The sequence below is a fragment of the Arachis hypogaea genome, chromosome 3, assembly GCF_003086295.3.
Source record: "Arachis hypogaea cultivar Tifrunner chromosome 3, arahy.Tifrunner.gnm2.J5K5, whole genome shotgun sequence".
NCBI classification, from domain to species: Eukaryota; Viridiplantae; Streptophyta; class Magnoliopsida; order Fabales; family Fabaceae; genus Arachis; species Arachis hypogaea.
The window spans coordinates 69042655-69059797 of record NC_092038.1 but is presented as its reverse complement, the minus strand read 5'-3'; the positions used below and the strand labels follow the sequence as shown (position 1 = coordinate 69059797).

General features: G+C 39.0%; 1 non-coding gene across 1 annotated transcript; it reads left to right on the top strand.

Moving 5' to 3' along the window:
* Positions 1-4154: 4154 nt before the first annotated feature.
* Positions 4155-4258, top strand: LOC112793925 (small nucleolar RNA R71). The gene has a single exon (XR_003198612.1). It is a non-coding gene; the product is annotated as a small nucleolar RNA R71 (small nucleolar RNA).
* Positions 4259-17143: the final 12885 nt, after the last annotated feature.

Sequence of the window (17143 nt, the reverse complement as noted above, 5' to 3'; positions counted from 1 at the left end):
AGAGCCAATAGTTTTAACATTCATAAACAACAAGATAAAAAATATGCACTGTTCAAGCATTCATTCAGAAAACAAAAAGTATTGTCACCACATCAATATAATTGAACTAAATTCAAGGATAAATTCGAAATTCATGTACTTCTTATTCTTTTGATTAAAAATATTTTTCATTTAAGAGAGGTGAAGGATTAATGGAATTATTCATAACTTTAAGACATAGTTACTAGACACTAATGATCATGAAGTAGTGACACAAAACATAAATGAACACAACATAAAAACCGAAAAGCAGAAAGAAATAAGAACAAGGAATGAATCCACCTTAGTGGCGTCTTCTTCTTGAAGGACCAACAATGTCCTTAAGCTCTTCTATGTCCCTTCCTTGCCTTTGTTGCTCCTCCCTCATTGCTCTTTGATCTTCTCTTATTTCATGGAGAACGATGGAGTGCTCATGATGTTCCACCCTTAATTGTTCCACATTGTAGCTCAAATCTTCTAAGGAAGTGTTGAGTTGTTCCCAATAGTTGTTGGGAGGAAAGTGCATCCCTTGAGGCATCTCAGGGGTTTCTTAATGATGAGCTTCCTCATGCATCTCTTGAGATCCGTGGAGGGTCTCTCTTGCTTGCTCCATCCTCTTCTTGGTGATGGGCTTATCCTCCTCAATGGAGATGTCTCCTTCTATGATAACTCCAGCTGAGTAACATAGATGGCAAATAAGGTGAGGAAAAGCTAGCCTTCCCATGGTGGAGGGCTTTTCGGCTATTTTGTAGATTTCATTGGAGATGACTTCATGAACTTCTACTTCCTCTCCAATCATGATGCTATGAATCATGATGGCCCGATCTACAGTAACTTTAGATCAGTTGCTAGTGGGAATGATGGAGCGTTGAATGAACTCCAACCATCCTCTAGCCACAGGCTTGAGGTCCAGTCTTCTTAGTTGAACTAGCTTGCCTTTGGAGTCTCTTTTCCATTGAGCTCCTTCCACACATATGTCCATTAGGACTTGGTCCAACCTTTGATTAAAGTTGACCCTTCTAGTGTAGGGGCGTACATCTCCTTGCATCATGGGCAAGTGGAACGCCAACCTCACATTCTCCGGACTAAAATCTAAGTATTTCCCCCGAAACATTGTGAGATAATTCTTTGGACTCGGGTTCATACTTTGATCATGGTTCCTAGTGATCCATGCATTGGCATAGAACTCTTGAACCATTAAGATTCCTACTTGTTGCATGGGGTTGGTTAGGACTTCCCAACCTCTCCTTCGGATCTCATGTCGGATATCCGGATACTCATTTTTCTTGAGCTTGAAAGGGACCTCAGGGATCACCTTCTTCTTTGCCACAACATCATAGAAGTGGTATTGATGGCTTTTGGAGATGAATCTTTCCATCTCCCATGACTCGGAGGTGGAAGCTTTTGTCTTCCCTTTTCCTTTTCTAGAGGATTCTCCGGCCTTAGGTGCCATTGATGGTAATGGAAAAACAAAAAGCTTATGCTTTTACCACACCAAACTTAAAATATTGCTCGCCCTCGAGCAAAAGAAGAAAGAAGAGAAGAAGAAGAAGAAGAAAATATGGATGAGAGTGAGGGATGGTGGTTCGGCCAAGGTATAGAAGAGGGGGTTTGTGTTGTGTGAAAATGAAGTAGAATGGAATGGTATATATAGGGAAATGGGAGAGGGTAGGTTCGGCCATGTAGGGTGGGTTTGGGTGGGAAAGTGTTTCTGAATTTTGAAGGTAGGTGGGGTTTTTGGGGAAGAGTGGATGGATGTGAGTGGTAAAGGGGGTAATTGGGAAGAGAGATTGAAGTTGTTGGGAAGTGTGACATGGGGAAGAGTGTTATAGGATTAGGAGGTAAGGTGGGAATATGTTAGGTGGGGATCCTGTGGGGTCCACAGATCCTGAGATGATCCTGTGGGGTCCACAGATCCTGAGGTGTCAAGGAATTACATCCCTGCACCAAATAGGCATGCAAAATGCCTTTGCATACCATTCTGGCGTTTAAACGCCGAGGTGATGCACGTTCTGGGCGTTCAACGCCCATGTGTAGCATTTTCTGGGCATTCAACGCCCATGTGTAGCATGTTTCTGGCGTTAAACGCCAGTTCCATGCTTGTTACTGGCGTTCAGCGCCAGCTTTTCTCAAGGCATATTCCTGGAGTTCAAACGCCAGAATGTTGCTTGTTTCTGGCGTTCAACGCCAGATTCATGCTCTGTTCTGGCGTTGAACGCCAGCAAGATGCTCCTTTCTAGCGTTGAACGCCAGTCTGTCCTTCCTCCAGGGTGTGATTTTTCTTCTGCTATTTTTGATTCTGTTTTTAATTTTTATATTTTTTTTCGTGACTCCACATAAAATAACAATAAAATAAAATAAAAATTAGATAAATAAAATTGGGTTGCCTCCCAACAAGCGCTCTTTTAATGTCATTAGCTTGACAGTGGGCTCTCATGGAGCCTCACAGGTGATCAGGTCAATGCTGTATAGTCCCAACACCAAACTTAGAGTTTGGATATGGGGTCTTAACACCAAACTTAGTGTTTAGTTGTGGCCTCCCAACACCAAACTTAGAGTTTGACTGTGGGGGCTCTTCTTGACTCTAAACTGAGAGAAGCTCTTTGTGCTCACTCTCTTTTATCACAGAGGGATGACCATGTGCCTTAAACACCAGGTAGTCCCCATTCAATTGAAGGACTAATTCACCTCTGTTGACATCTATCACAGCTCCTGCTGTAGCTAGGAAAGGTCTTCCAAGGATGATGCATTCATCCTCTTCCTTCCCAGTGTCTAATATTATGAAATCAGCAGGGATGTAAAGGCCTTCAACCTTTACTAACACGTCCTCTACTACTCCATAAGCTTGTCTTAATGACTTGTCTGCCAATTATAATGAGAACAAGGCAGGTTGTACCTCAATGATCCCCAGCTTCTCCATTACAGAGAGTGGCATAAGATTTATCCCTGACCCCAGATCACATAGAGCTTTTTCAAAGGTCATGGTGCCTATGGTACAAGGTATTAAGAACTTGCCAGGATCTTGTCTCTTTTGAGGTAAAATTTTCTGAATCCATGTGTCTAGTTCACCAATGAGCAAGGGAGGTTCACTTTCCCAAGTCTCATTACCAAACAACTTGGCATTCAGCTTCATGATAGCTCCTAAATATTGAGCAACTTGCTCTCCAGTCACATCTTCATCCTCTTCAGAGGAAGAATAGTCTTCAGAGCTCATGAATGGCAGAAGGAGATTTGATGGAATCTCTATGGTCTTTATATGAGCCTTAGATTCCTTTGGATCCTTAATAGGGAACTCCTTCTTGCTTGAGAGACGTCCCAGGAGGTCTTCCTCACTAGGATTTTCGTCCCTCTCCTCCCTTGTGCATTCGGCCATATTGATCACATCAATGGCCTTGCACTATCCTTTTGGATTCTCTTCTGTATTGCTTGGGAGAATACTGGGAGGAGTTTCAATGACTTTCTTACTCAACTGGCCCACTTGTGCCTCCAGATTTCTGATGGAGGATCTTGTTTCACTCATGAAACTGAAAGTGGCTTTTGACATATCAGAAACTAGATTGGCTAAATTAGAAGTGTTTTGTTCAGAATTCTCTGTCTGTTACTGAGAAGATGATGGAAAAGGCTTGCTATTGCTCAGCCTATTGCGTCCACCATTGTTAAAGCCTTGTTGAGGCTTTTGTTGATCCTTCCATGAGAAATTTGGATGATTTTTCCATGATGAACTATAGGTGTTTCCATAAGGTTCACCCATGTAATTAACCTCTGCCATTGCAGGGTTCTCAGGATCATAAGCTTCTTCAGAAGCTGCCTCTTTAGTACTGTTGGATGCATTTTGCCATCCATTCAGACTTTGAGAGATCATGTTGACTTGCTGAGTCAACACTTTTTTCTGAGCCAATATGGTATTCAGAGCATCAATTTCAAGAACTCCCTTCCTCTGAGGTGTCCCATTATTCACGGAATTCCTCTCAGAAGTGTATATGAATTGGTTATTTGCAACCATGTCAATGAGTTCTTGAGCTTCTGCAGGTGTTTTCTTTAGGTTGATGGATCCACCTGCAGAATGGTCCAATGACATTTTTGAAAACTCGGATAGACCATAATAGAATATATCTAATATGGTCCATTCTGAAAACATGTCAGATGGACACCTTTTGGTCAACTACTTGTATCTTTCCCAAGCTTCATAGAGGGATTCACCATCTTTTTGTTTGAAGGTCTGAACATCCACTCTAAGCTTGCTCAGCTTTTGAAGAGGAAAGAATTTATCCAAGAAGGCCGTGACCAGCTTCTCCCAGGAGTCTAGGCTATCCTTAGGTTGTGAATCCAACCATATTCTAGCTCTATCTCTTACAGCAAAAGGGAAAAGCATGAGCCTGTAGACTTCAGGATCTACTCCATTCGTCTTAACAGTCTCACAGATCTGCAAGAACTCAGTTAAAACTGATAAGGATCTTCAGATGGAAGTCCATAGAACTTGCAGTTTTGTTGCATTAAGGCAACTAGCTGAGGTTTCAGCTCAAAATTATTGGCTCCAATGGCAGGAATGGAGATGCTTCTTCCATCAAATTTGGACGTTGGTTTTGTGAAGTCACCAAGCATTCTCCTTGCATTATTGTTGTTGGATTTGGCTGCCATCTCCTTCTCTTGTTCTAATATTTCTGAAAGGTTACCTTTAGATTGTTGTAATTTAGCTTCTCTTAGTTTTCTCTTCAGAGTCCTTTCAGGTTCAGGATCAATTTCAACAAGAGTGCTTTTTCCTTGTTCCTGCTCATATGAAAGAGAAGAAAACAAGAAAAGAAGAGGAATCCTCTATGTCACAGTATATAGATTCTTTTATGTTAGTAGAAGAAGAAAGGGGAGAAGAGTGAAGAAGAATAGGTTCGGATTTTTAGATGAAGAGAGGTGAAGAGAAGTGTTAGTAAATAAATAATTAAATAGAATAAGAAAAGAGAGGGAGAATTTCGAAAATAATTTTGAAAAAGAGGTTAGTATTTTTGAAAATTAAAGATAAGATAAGATTAAAATTAAAATTTAAAACAAAAAGAGTTTTTTGAAAAAGAGATGAGATATTTTTGAAAATTAGCGAGGGAAAAGTAGTTAGGTGGTTTTGAAAAAGATAAGAAACAAACACAAAGTCAAAGAGTTAGTTGAAAAATATATTAAAATCAAATTTGAAAAGATAAGAAGATAAGAAGTTAGATAAGATATTTTGAAATTAAATTTTTTGAAAAAGATAAAATTTTGAAAAAGATATGATAAGATATGTTTGAAAAAGATTTAATTTTTAAATCTAAAATTACTTACTTCACTAACAAGAAACTACAAGATAAGATTCTAGAACTTAAAGATTGAACCTTTCTTAACAAGAAAGTAACAAACTTCAAATTTTTGAATCAATCACATTAATTGTTAGTGAGTTTTCGAAAATTTGATATAAAGATAAGAAAAAGATTTTGAAAATAATTTGAAAAAGAATTTAAAAAGATAAGATTTTTAAGATTGAAATTTTGACTTGACTTGTAAGAAACAACTAATTTTAAAAAATTTTAACCAAGTCAACCCAAAATTTCAAAAATTTGGAGAAAAATAAGGAAAAGATATTTTTTTGATTTTTGAAATTTTAATTATGAGAGAGAAAAATAATTAAAATTAAAACGTCATAATTGTGTTTTTCTCTTTTCTTTTTGGATCAAAACAAGGAATGCATGCAAGAACACTATGAATGTCAAGATGAACACCAAGAACACTTTAAAGATCATGATGAACATCAAGAACATAATTTTGAAAAATTTTTGATGCAAAGAAAACATGCAAGACACCAAACTTAGAAGTCTTTAATGCATGGACTCTAACAAACAAAAAATGCATATGAAAAACAACAAACAACACAAAATAAGAAAACATCAAGATCAAACAAGAAGACTTGTCAAGAACAACTTGAAGATCATGAAGAACACCATGAATATATGAATTTTCAAAAAATGCAAGAAAAAATTTTTAAAGCATGCAATTGACACCAAACTTAAAAATTGACTCAAAACGCAAACAAGAAACACAAAATATTTTTTTGATTCTTTTTTATGTTTTTATAATTTTTTGTATTTTTATTATTTTTTTTGAAAGTCTTTTTGAAAAAAAAACGAAAAAGAAAAGAAAATTTTGAAAAAGATTTTTGAAAGATTTTGAAAAGAAAATTACCTAATCTGAGCAACAAGATGAACCGTCAGTTGTTCATACTCGAACAATCCCCGGCAACGGCGCCAAAAACTTGGTGGACGAAATTGTGATTCATATGTTATTACATTTTGTAAAATTCATTGCTTTTTCTTTCCCTGGCAACGGCGCCAAAAACTTGGTGTCAATGCCATGGTTCACAACTTCGCACAACTAACCAACAAGTGCACTGGGTCGTCCAAGTAATACCTTACGTGAGTAAGGGTCGATCCCACAGAGATTGTTGGTATGAAGCAAGCTATGGTTACCTTGTAAATCTCAGTTAGGCAGATTAAATGGTTTATGATAAGTTCGAAAATAAATAATAAACAGAAAATAAAATAGGATCGAAATATTTATGTAAATCAATAGTGGGAATTTCAGATAGGCGTATGGAGATGCTGTGCTCCTCTTGAATCTCTACTTTCTTATTACATTCATCCAATCCTTCTTACTCCTTTCCATGGCAAGCTGTATGTAGGGCATCACTGTTGTCAATGGCTACATCCCATCTTCTCAGTGAAAATAGTCCTATGCTTTGTCACAGCACGGCTAATCATCTGTCGGTTCTCAATCAGGTTGGAATAGAATCCTTTGATTCTTTTGTGTTTGTCACTAACGCCCAGCCTTCAGGAGTTTGAAGCTCGTCACAGTCATTCAATACCGGAATTCTACTCGGAATACCACAGACAAGGTTAGACTTTCCAGATTCCCGGAATCCTACTCAGAATACCACAGACAAGGTTAGACTTTCTGGATTCCCATGAATGCCGCCATCTATCTAGCTTATACCACGAAGATTCTGTTGGGGAATCTAAGAGATATGCGCCCGGCCTAAGGTAGAACGGAAGTGGTTGTCAGTCACGCGCGTTCATAGGTGAGAATGGTGATGAGTGTCATGGATAATCACATTCATCAAGTTAAAGTGCAACGTATATCTTGGAATAAGAATAAAAGAGAATTGAATAGAAAATAATAGTAATTGTATTGAAACTTGAGGTACAGCAGAGCTCCACACCCTTAATCTATGGTGTGTAGAAACTCCACCGTTGAAAATACATAAGTGAAAGGTTCAGGCATGGCCGAGAGGCCAGCCCCCATGATCTGAGAACAAATCGTCCCAAGATGAAACGTGGTCCCCCCCAAAAAGACTACTAATACACTAGTAAAAAGTCTTATTTATACTAGACTGGCTACTAGGGTTTACATGAGTAAGTAATTGATGCATAAATCCACTTCTGGGGCCCACTTGGTGTATGTTTGGGCTGAGCTTGATCTATCCACGAGCTAAGGCTTTTATTGGAGTTGAACGCCGAGTTATAGCGTGTTTCTGGCGTTTAACTCCGGGTTGTGACGTGTTTCTGGCGTTTGACTCCAGACAACAGCATGTACTTGGCGTTGAGCGCCACGTTATGTCGTCAATTCCCGAATAACATATGGACTATTATATATTGCTGGAAAGCTCTAGATGTCGACTTTCCAACGCCGTTAAGATCACGCCATTTGGAGTTCTGTAGCTCTAAAAAATCCATTTCGAGTGTAGGGAGGTCAGATTCCAACAGCATCAGCAGTCCTTTGTCAGCCTCTTTCAGAGTTTTGCTCAAGTCCCTCAATTTCAGCCAGAAATTACCTGAAATTACAGAAAAACACACAAACTCATAGTAAAGTCCAGAAATGTGAATTTAACATAAAAACTAATGAAAACATCCCTAAAAGTAGCTTGAACTTACTAAAAACTACCTAAAAACAATGCCAAAAAGCGTATAAATTATCCGCTCATCAATATGGTGATTTATTTAGCCTTTACTTGGATAGTTTATCTAGAGTATTAGATAGGTGTGTTAGTTCAAACCTTGTTTTAAATTTTGAAAAGTGTCATTTTATGGTAAAACAAGGAATTATTCTAGGACATGTTGTTTCTGATACTGGTATCTCTGTGGATCCAGCAAAGGTGGATGTTATTTCTAGTTTACCTTACCCCTCCTTTATGAGGGAAGTTCATTCGTTCCTTGGCCATGCAGGTTTTTACAGGAGATTCATTAAGGACTTCAGTAAGGTAGCATTACCTTTATTCAGACTACTGCAGAAAGATATTGAGTTCAAGTTCAGTGAGGACTGCAAATAAGCGTTTGATAAGCTGAAGACTGCCCTGACTCAAGCTCCAATTGTGAGAAGACCAGACTGGAGTCAACCATTTGAAATCATGTCTGATGCCTCCAATCATGCATTAGGAGCAGCACTAGCTCAGTATGAAGGTAACGATCCTTTTGTAATTGCTTATGCATCTAAGACTTTAGATGCTGCTTAATCTAATTACACTACTATTGAAAAAGAGCTTCTAGCTATTGTTTTTGCTACGGATAAATTTCGAGCCTATTTACTTGGTACTAAGGTAGTAGTGTACTCAGACCATGCAGCTCTAAAATATTTATTAGCTAAAAAGGAGTCTAAACCAAGGTTAATACGTTGGATGCTGCTGCTGCAAGAATTTGATTTAGAAATTAAGGATAGGAGTGGTAACCAGAATTTGGTGGCAGACCTCTTGAGTCACCTTGAGCACATTAAGGATGACTCCACTCCTATCAATGATACTTTCCCATTTGATAGCTTACATGAAGTATCTGAAGTAGTTCCTTGGTATGCACCTATAGCTAATTATCTAGTTAGCCACACTTTTCCTCCAGATTTTACTAAGCATTAGAGAGACAAGCTGAAAAGCGAGTCCAAATATTATATATGGGATGATCCATATCTATGGAGGTGTGGTGCTGACCAGGTAATTAGACGGTGTGTGCCTCAATCAGAATTCCAGTCCATTTTAGCAGCCTGTCACTCATCTGAGAGTGGAGGACATTTTGGCCCTCAAAGAACAACTAGAAAAGTTTTAGACTGTGGATTCTGGTGGCCTACTCTTTTTAAAGATGCTGCTGACTTTTGTAAATATTGTTCCCCTTTCCAAAGGTTTGGTAATATATCCAAGAGGGATGAAATGCCTCAACAGATTATACTTTTCTGTGAAATTTTTTATGTTTGGGGCATTGACTTCATGGGTCTATTTCCAAATTCTAATGGTCACCTTTATATATTGTTAGTTGTAGATTATCTTTCTAAATGGGTGGAAGCAATTCCTACCCACACTGATGATGCTAACACTGTTGTTTCCTTTGTTAGAAACCATATTATTTGTCGCTTTGGATCACCACGAGCAATCGTGAGCGATCAAGGCAGTCACTTTTGTAACAGGAGACTAACAGGATTACTGAGGAAGCATGGGATAGTCCGTAAAGTATCAACAGCCTACCACCCCCAGACTAATGGGCAAGCCGAGGTGTCTAACAAAGAGATAAAGCGCATACTACAGAAGATAGTCAAGCCTCATAGAAAGGATTGGAGCACCAGGATCCAAGATGCACTTTGGGCATATCCAACAACATATAAGACACCAATCGAGATGAGTCCTTTCCGCTTAGTTTATGGAAAGGCCTGTCACCTCCTAGTTGAGATAGAACACAAAGCCTTCTGGGCAGTAAAGGAATGCAACATAGAATTTGAGAAAGCCGGAGCTGAAAAGAAGTTGCAACTGCAAGAATTAGAGACCCTTCGTCTATAAGCTTATGAAAACTCCAGGCTGTACAAAGAGAAGGTAAAGGTTGTGCATGACAAGAACATCAAGAGGAGAGAGTTTCAACCTGGGGACTTAGTCCTACTTTACAACTTCAGAATGAGGCTCATGCCAGGCAAGCTGAGATCTAGATGGGACGGTCCCTATCGAGTAGAGAAGGCGGAGCCATACGGAGTCTTTCACTTGAGCCATCCTTCAAGCTATGAACCTATCAAGGTCAATGGACATCGCTTGAAGTTATATCATGGCGAGAAGATGCCAAAAAAGAAGGAGCTAGAGATTTTTCTCTTGGAGGATCCACCCACAGCAGAAGACTAAGCTAGTGGAGCGTCCAATTTAAGGACGTTAAAGCTAAGTGCTGGGTGGGAGACAACCCACCATGGTATGATCGTTCTTTTCCCTCTCCTTAGTTTCCCCTTTCAATAACTCTTCTTAATATTAGTACATATAGTTTGCATCTGCATTTGCATATTGCATAAAAAAAATCGCACGCGACACAATAGCGTCGCCGACGCGTCCGCGTCATATGTGCCTCAAGGAAGAAAAGAGATTTTATAGAGAGTCACATGACAGTGTGGCTGGAGGCGTGCCTTTTGCACAAACTCGCCCACGCGACCGCGTCACTAACGCATTCGCATCGTTTGTGAAATAGCCTCCCCACGCGTCTGCGTCACTCACGCGAACGCATGGCCCTGTAAAATCGACGTAAATGGGTGTATGCCAGTAAGTTGTGATGGAGCAGGGCTGGAACCGTGCTAATAGCACAAGCCGTGGCACGCGAACGCGTGTACCACGCGTCTGCGTCGTTTTCAAAATATGGCCATTCACGTGATCGCGTTATCCACACAAACACATCACCCTAAAATTTGGCAAAATGAGTTTCAAACAGAGAGTTGCGCGAACGCGAGGCTGCTCTCGCGCCAATAGCACAAATCAACTCACGTGACCGCGTGACCCACGCATTCGCATCACTTGAAAACACCGCACACTCACGCGTCCGCGTCACATGCGGCGCACAACTTATCCAGATCAGCCAAATATCTTATCTTTTCCTCCCCAAATCCTAATTTTTCTTATCCCTTCTTATTTTTTTTCTCCCTTCTTCCTCCTTCCTTCTTTCTCACTTTCTACTTCCTCTTTTTCACCACCAATATCAAGGTTTTTCTTTTCTTCTTCCCTCTTTACTTTTCTATTCTTATTCTTATTTTTATGTTTTCTTCTTATTTTTCTTTTTATTTTCATTATCTATGTTTTCTTTTTCTTTTTTCTTTTTAAACCCTTTTTATTGGTGTTGGAAATTTATTTGGGTCTTTATTTTCTATATTTTGCTTGTGGATTATTAAGAAATTATTTGACAATCATATATTACTTTTTATAAGGTTGCTTGCACGTTCAATTTAATACTTTCAATACCTTATTTACCATGCACGTTCAATTTAATACTTTCAATACTTTCAATTTCGTATGGAGTCATGCACTACTTTTATGTTATCCTACTTTAATGCCTGTTTTTCACAAAACCCCTTTTATATTTTATTAATTAAATATAATTGTCCATACAAGCAGATTGTTAGTTTGACAGACTTGGTAATCTAACTTGGACATTGAATGCTTGATCTATGCTACTCATGCCTTTACCAGCATGCCAATAGACGTCTTGCATTTAATTGTCCTTACATGCACTTGTTTTATTTCCATTGATGAACTTTCACATGTAGTCATGACCATGTGTTAACGCCATCCTTCTTTATCGTGCATTGATAATCACATATCCAGCTCTCTTCCTTGCTCCAACCCTTGAAGTTTTAAAGTCCTTACTCTTTCCTTTTCAGGATGGTCACCAAGAAAGGTAAAGAGAAAGCTACTCCCAACCCACCGGCAAGGAGAGGAACAAAACGTGTCTTAGTGGCAGAGCCATCTTCAACAGCGGTTAAGCCCTCAACAAAATGAATCAAGAGGATCATCAAGGTCGATGAAAAAGAAAAAGTCTTTCCAGCAAAGGACGCTGCGCAGTTCACTAACCGCTACTGTGAGCAGATGTTCCCCATTCTGGCGAAAAGGAACTATAACAATGAGCACCTTCTCATCCTCCCAACCCAAATTGCTGAATTTGTTGAGCCCCGCATTGAGCGAAGACAATGGGGATTCCTACAGAGACAGCCATGACAGGTTAATCTTTCATGGGTAGTTGAATTCTACTCCAACTTTCACTTGCCAACCTTGCAGTTTGCCTATGTCCGTCAGAAGCAAGTCCCCATTACAGAAGAGGCCATTCAATGAGATTTAGATCTTCCCCCTGCTCCAGAAGGACTGGACGCATTTCAAGAAGCCGCACTCAAGCGCCAGACGTATGAATTTGACTGGGAACTTGTTCTCAGAGTTATCGCACAACCTGGCAGCAGATGGATTTATGGATACCATCGTTCCTGACCTAAGGGAATATTGGCTTCCACACTTACCTTAGAAGCTCGAGTATGGGCGCAGATTATGTCCCATTACATCTTTTCAAGCACTTATGAGTTCTCCTTCACTGTAGACATGGCTGTTCTACTCTGGTGTATCATTACAGACCAGCCTCTAAACCTACCAAGACACATCTGAAATGCCATGGGACACGTACAAATTGCGGGCAACTTACCTTTTCCCGCCTTGGTCCCAGATCTCATATCCACAATCGGAGTCTCCTACAGGACTGGGGACACCAGAGCCATGCCACGGAGTGATCAATACGTCCCTAACGGGAAATGTATCAGACCTCCAGTAGCCACTACCAGCCAACCTGCAGAACAGGCTGAAGACATTCCTCCTTCAACACCACTAGCACCTTCAACAAGTCAGCTGCTCCATCAAATACTGAAGAGGTTGGACCGGCAAGAACAGAAAGCAAAGCTACGAGAGCGCCGCAACTAGCGCCGATTCAAATACCTCAAGGAGCTACTCATAGGAAACCATAGACCTGAAAAAGACCCAGACACTCCGGACTCCATTTCATTTACCAGCACAGGGAGTCATGACAGTCCCAACTGTGGAGATACTGCTACTAGCCCACCTTTATTCCTGACAGATGGCATCGAGGACGGTGCAAAGCCTTAAGTGTGGAGAGGTCGGTCAGTACCTGACTTCTGGAGGTAATTTCTCTTCCCTAACATCAATAAAGTAGGATATTTAGTTAGTTTTTCTTTAGGATAGATTGTTTAGAAATAGGATTATTTGCATGCATGTTCTATTTAGTTGAAATATAATAAGTTTCTTTTAAGACCCTATTTTTGAAAATTTTCACTAATTTAAATCAAAATTTAAATGTTAAACTTGTTTGAAGATTGTAAATTGGAACATGGTTTTTGAGCTAAAGAACACACAACCTGTGAGACTTTGAGCCTAAATACATGGTTACATTATTTAACCATAAATATTTTATTCTTGTGTGTTTACTTCTCTATGATTGTAATTCGTATTTTGTTTTATCCTATATGTCCAATGTTTAATGTGTTATTTGCATGCATATGATTGAGGGCATTACTTGTTTAGCTCACTTATCACAAATAAGCCTACCCTTTGAATCACCCTTATTTACCACTTTGAGCCTTTTTATCCCCCTTGTTCTATGTTTTACCACATCACTAGCCTCAAGCAGAAAATAATTAAACACCCCAAATTGAATCTTTGGTTAGCTTAAGATAGAGATTGTGTGTTGATTAAGTGTGGGAAAAACTGTGGGAACATGGGTTAATAAGGGAATGTATCATGTTTCTAATTTTGAATATTGGAAAATTTTGGTACCTACTCATGTAAAACAGAAAATCAAAAATTCCATATGCATTGATATGTTATTTTAGTTTTTATGTCTCTATAAAAAATTATAATAATAATAAAAAAATTTAAAAAATTAAAAATAAATAAATAAATAAGGGGACAAAATTACCCTAATGTTAAGCTAATGAAAAAATCAATGCATATGTGATAAAAATTAAAAAAAAGCTTATGCATGAGTAGGTAATGTAAAGTGAGGAATTTTTGGTAGCTAGGCATGATTCTAAGTTATATAGAGTGTATGTATACTAGGTAAGAGCTTAGGTTAGTCAAAGATTCATACTTTAGCTCACTTAGCCTTATATATATATATATATACCCTTACCCTTACCTTAGCCCCATTACAACCTTGAAAAGACCTCATGATGTTTGCATTGGTACATTAATTATTATTGATTGGTTAGGTGAAGAACAAAGTTTAGAAAGCATGATTAGAGAATGATAGAGTGATTGCCCTATACACTAGAGAGATTAGAGTGCACACACACCACCAGTGAGGGTTCAATGCTTGATTCTATGTTCCCTGCTTTCATAAGCTGTCTTCTTACAAATTTACTTGCTTTTACTGTATGAACAAATCTATGTTTGTCTTAGAGAACTTATTTGTTTTTAACCAAATAGACAAAATCATATAGTTGCATTTAAATATATAGGCTGCATTGCATTGCATGAGTCTTACATGTCCCTATTCATTCATATTTATCTCCTTCAACTAAGCATGAGGACATGCTAATGTTTAAGTGTGGGGAGGTGATGAGCGGATAATTTATACGCTTTCTGGCATTATTTTTAGGTAGTTTTTAGTAGGATCTAGCTACTTTTGGGGATGTTTTTGTTAGTTTTTATGCAAAATTCATATTTCTGGATTTTACTATGAGTTTGTGTGTTTTTCTGTGATTTCAGGTACTTTCTGGCTGAAATTGAGGGACCTGAGCAAAAATCTGATTCAGAGGCTGACAAAAGACTGCAGATGCTGTTGGATTCTGACCTCCCTGCACTCGAAGTGGATTTTCTAGAGCTACAGAACTCCAAATGGCACGCTCTTAATTACGTTATAAAGTGGACATCTAGGGTTTTCCAGCAATATATAATAGTCCACACTTTACGCGAGTTTTGACGACGTAAAATGGCATCAAAACGCCAACTCTCTGCCCTTTTCTGGCGTCAAAATGCTAGAACTGACATAAAAGTTAGAGTTAAACGCCCAAACTGGCACCAAAGCTGGTGTTTAACTCCAAGGAAGACCTCTACACGTGTAAAGCTCAATGCTCAGCCCAAACACACACCAAGTGGACCCGGAAGTGGATTTCTACATTATTTACCTATTTCTGTAAACCCTAGTAGCTAGTTTCATTATAAATAGGACCTTTTACTATTGTATTTTCATCTTGGAACCTTGGCATCTATCTTTGATCAGTTTATACGATCTTAGAAATTGGGGAAGCTGGCTATTCGGCCATGCCTAGACCTGGTTCTTATGTATTTTCAACGGTGGAGTTTCTACACACCATAGATTAAGGTGTGGAGCTCTGCTGTTCCTCGAGTATTCATGCAAAGTACTACTGTTTTCTATTCAATTCATACTTATTCCTATTCTAAGATATTCGCTTGCACTTCAACATGATTAATGTTGATGATGTTTTTGTGGAAAAACGAATTTTTCGAAAACACCTAAAACTCGCCGACAAGTGTACCGGGTCGTATCAAGTAGTAAAACTCACTTAGAGTGAGGTCGATCCCATAGGGATTGATGGATCAAGCAACTTTAGTGGGTGATTAGTTTAGTAAAGCTAACATTGAGTGAATTGTGTGAAATTGTAGCCAACAGAAAGTAAATGACAATGAATTTAAAGTTGCAGAATGTAAATTGGCAAGTAACTTAAAGAGCAAGAAATGTAAATTGCAAGAATCTTAAATGACAAGAAATATAAATTGCATCAAATATAAAGGGGAGTGGGTGCTGGAATTGCAGAAATTAAACAAGAGAAAGTAAATTGCAACAAACAGAAGAACTAAAGATGAATTGAATTGCAGTGGATCTTAAGCAAAAGAGTAAAAATGCTTTGAAAATTTAAGAACAGAAAGTGAGCGATGCTTAATTTGCAGCAATTTAAAAGAGGGTTGAAGATCTCAGGAGTGGAAGGGACTAGAAAACAAGTCTAGATCTCAAATCCTTCCTTGATCCAACAAGAACAATTGCAAAATGAAAATGGAAAGTAAATTGCAGAAGAAAAGAAAGCGAAGGCAGTAAACAGAATTTGAATTATACAGAAGAATTAACAAGAGATCTCAACGTGGAATTGAAACAGAAGTTCTTCAATTCTCCACCCAAGATCCCAAAATGAAAATGAAAACCAAGAGAGAGAGCTTTCTAATGGAGCTGCTCTCCAATATTCTCTCTAATGGAGCCCTCCAATATTCTCTAATGGGGCTCTCTTTACAAAGATGAAAATGATGCCTTATATAGGCTTTACAAAGTGAAAATGAAATTCAAACAAATTAAAATGAAAATCCTAATCTAATTGATCCTTGTGCCTTTGAGTGATGATAATGGGCTTAGCTTGCTTTGGATTTGAGGAAGAGTGGGTCTAGATGGCCTTGGTTCAATTGGTGAAGAGTTGAATTCAAAAGGAATTTTAATTGAATTTTGGCCCATGTGAAAATTTCTCCTAGGAGGATGCTCAGCTCTAGTGGTGAGCGGAGCATTGAGCTTGCTTGTGTTGCCTTGTGCACACCAAGGCCCTTGACCGTGCCAAATTGTGCGTGACATGCTTCCCTGGGCCGTGTCAAATTGTGCCTCATGCACCAAGGAGTAGCGCTCTGCTCACCTTGTGAGTTGAGCATTGGCTTCCAAGGGGACGTCCCAAGTTCAAGCCTTGGTGAAAGCATTTGGGGAGCAATTTTCCTTGATTTTTCATGAAGAGAAACACGACAATGCTCTCCAAGTGAGCACACCACTCTCTAAGTGAGCGCTATTAGAAGCACCTCTTTGCCTTGGAGTGAGGCTCCCTCTTCGAATCTTGGTGGTTGCACTTTGGTCTATTTTTGCTTATTTTTAGCCCTTAAAGATGCATCTCGTTCATGCCCCAATTTCATGCCAAATATGAATTGCCGTACATCGTTGGAAATCTCTGAATGTCAGTTTTCCAACGCAACTGAAAGCACATCAATCAGACATCTGTAGCTCAAGTTATAACCCTTTGAAAGAGGCATGGTCATGCTGTGGCGCCCAGATTTTAACTTAGCGAAAATTTTGCTTCCAAGTTGAAATTGCATCAGGGTAATGCTCAGCTCTCCAAGTGAGCGCAGCATTGTAAGTTGATTGCCTATTCTCCTTAAATTTGGTCATGGGCCACGCTTTTAAAAGCGTAGCCTAAGGCTCCAAAGTGTACTCCAACTTCAAAGTGTTCCCCAAATCTCTTTTTTTTCTCCTTTTTAGCTTATTTTGTGCTTCTTTGCTTCTTTTTCTTCTTATTT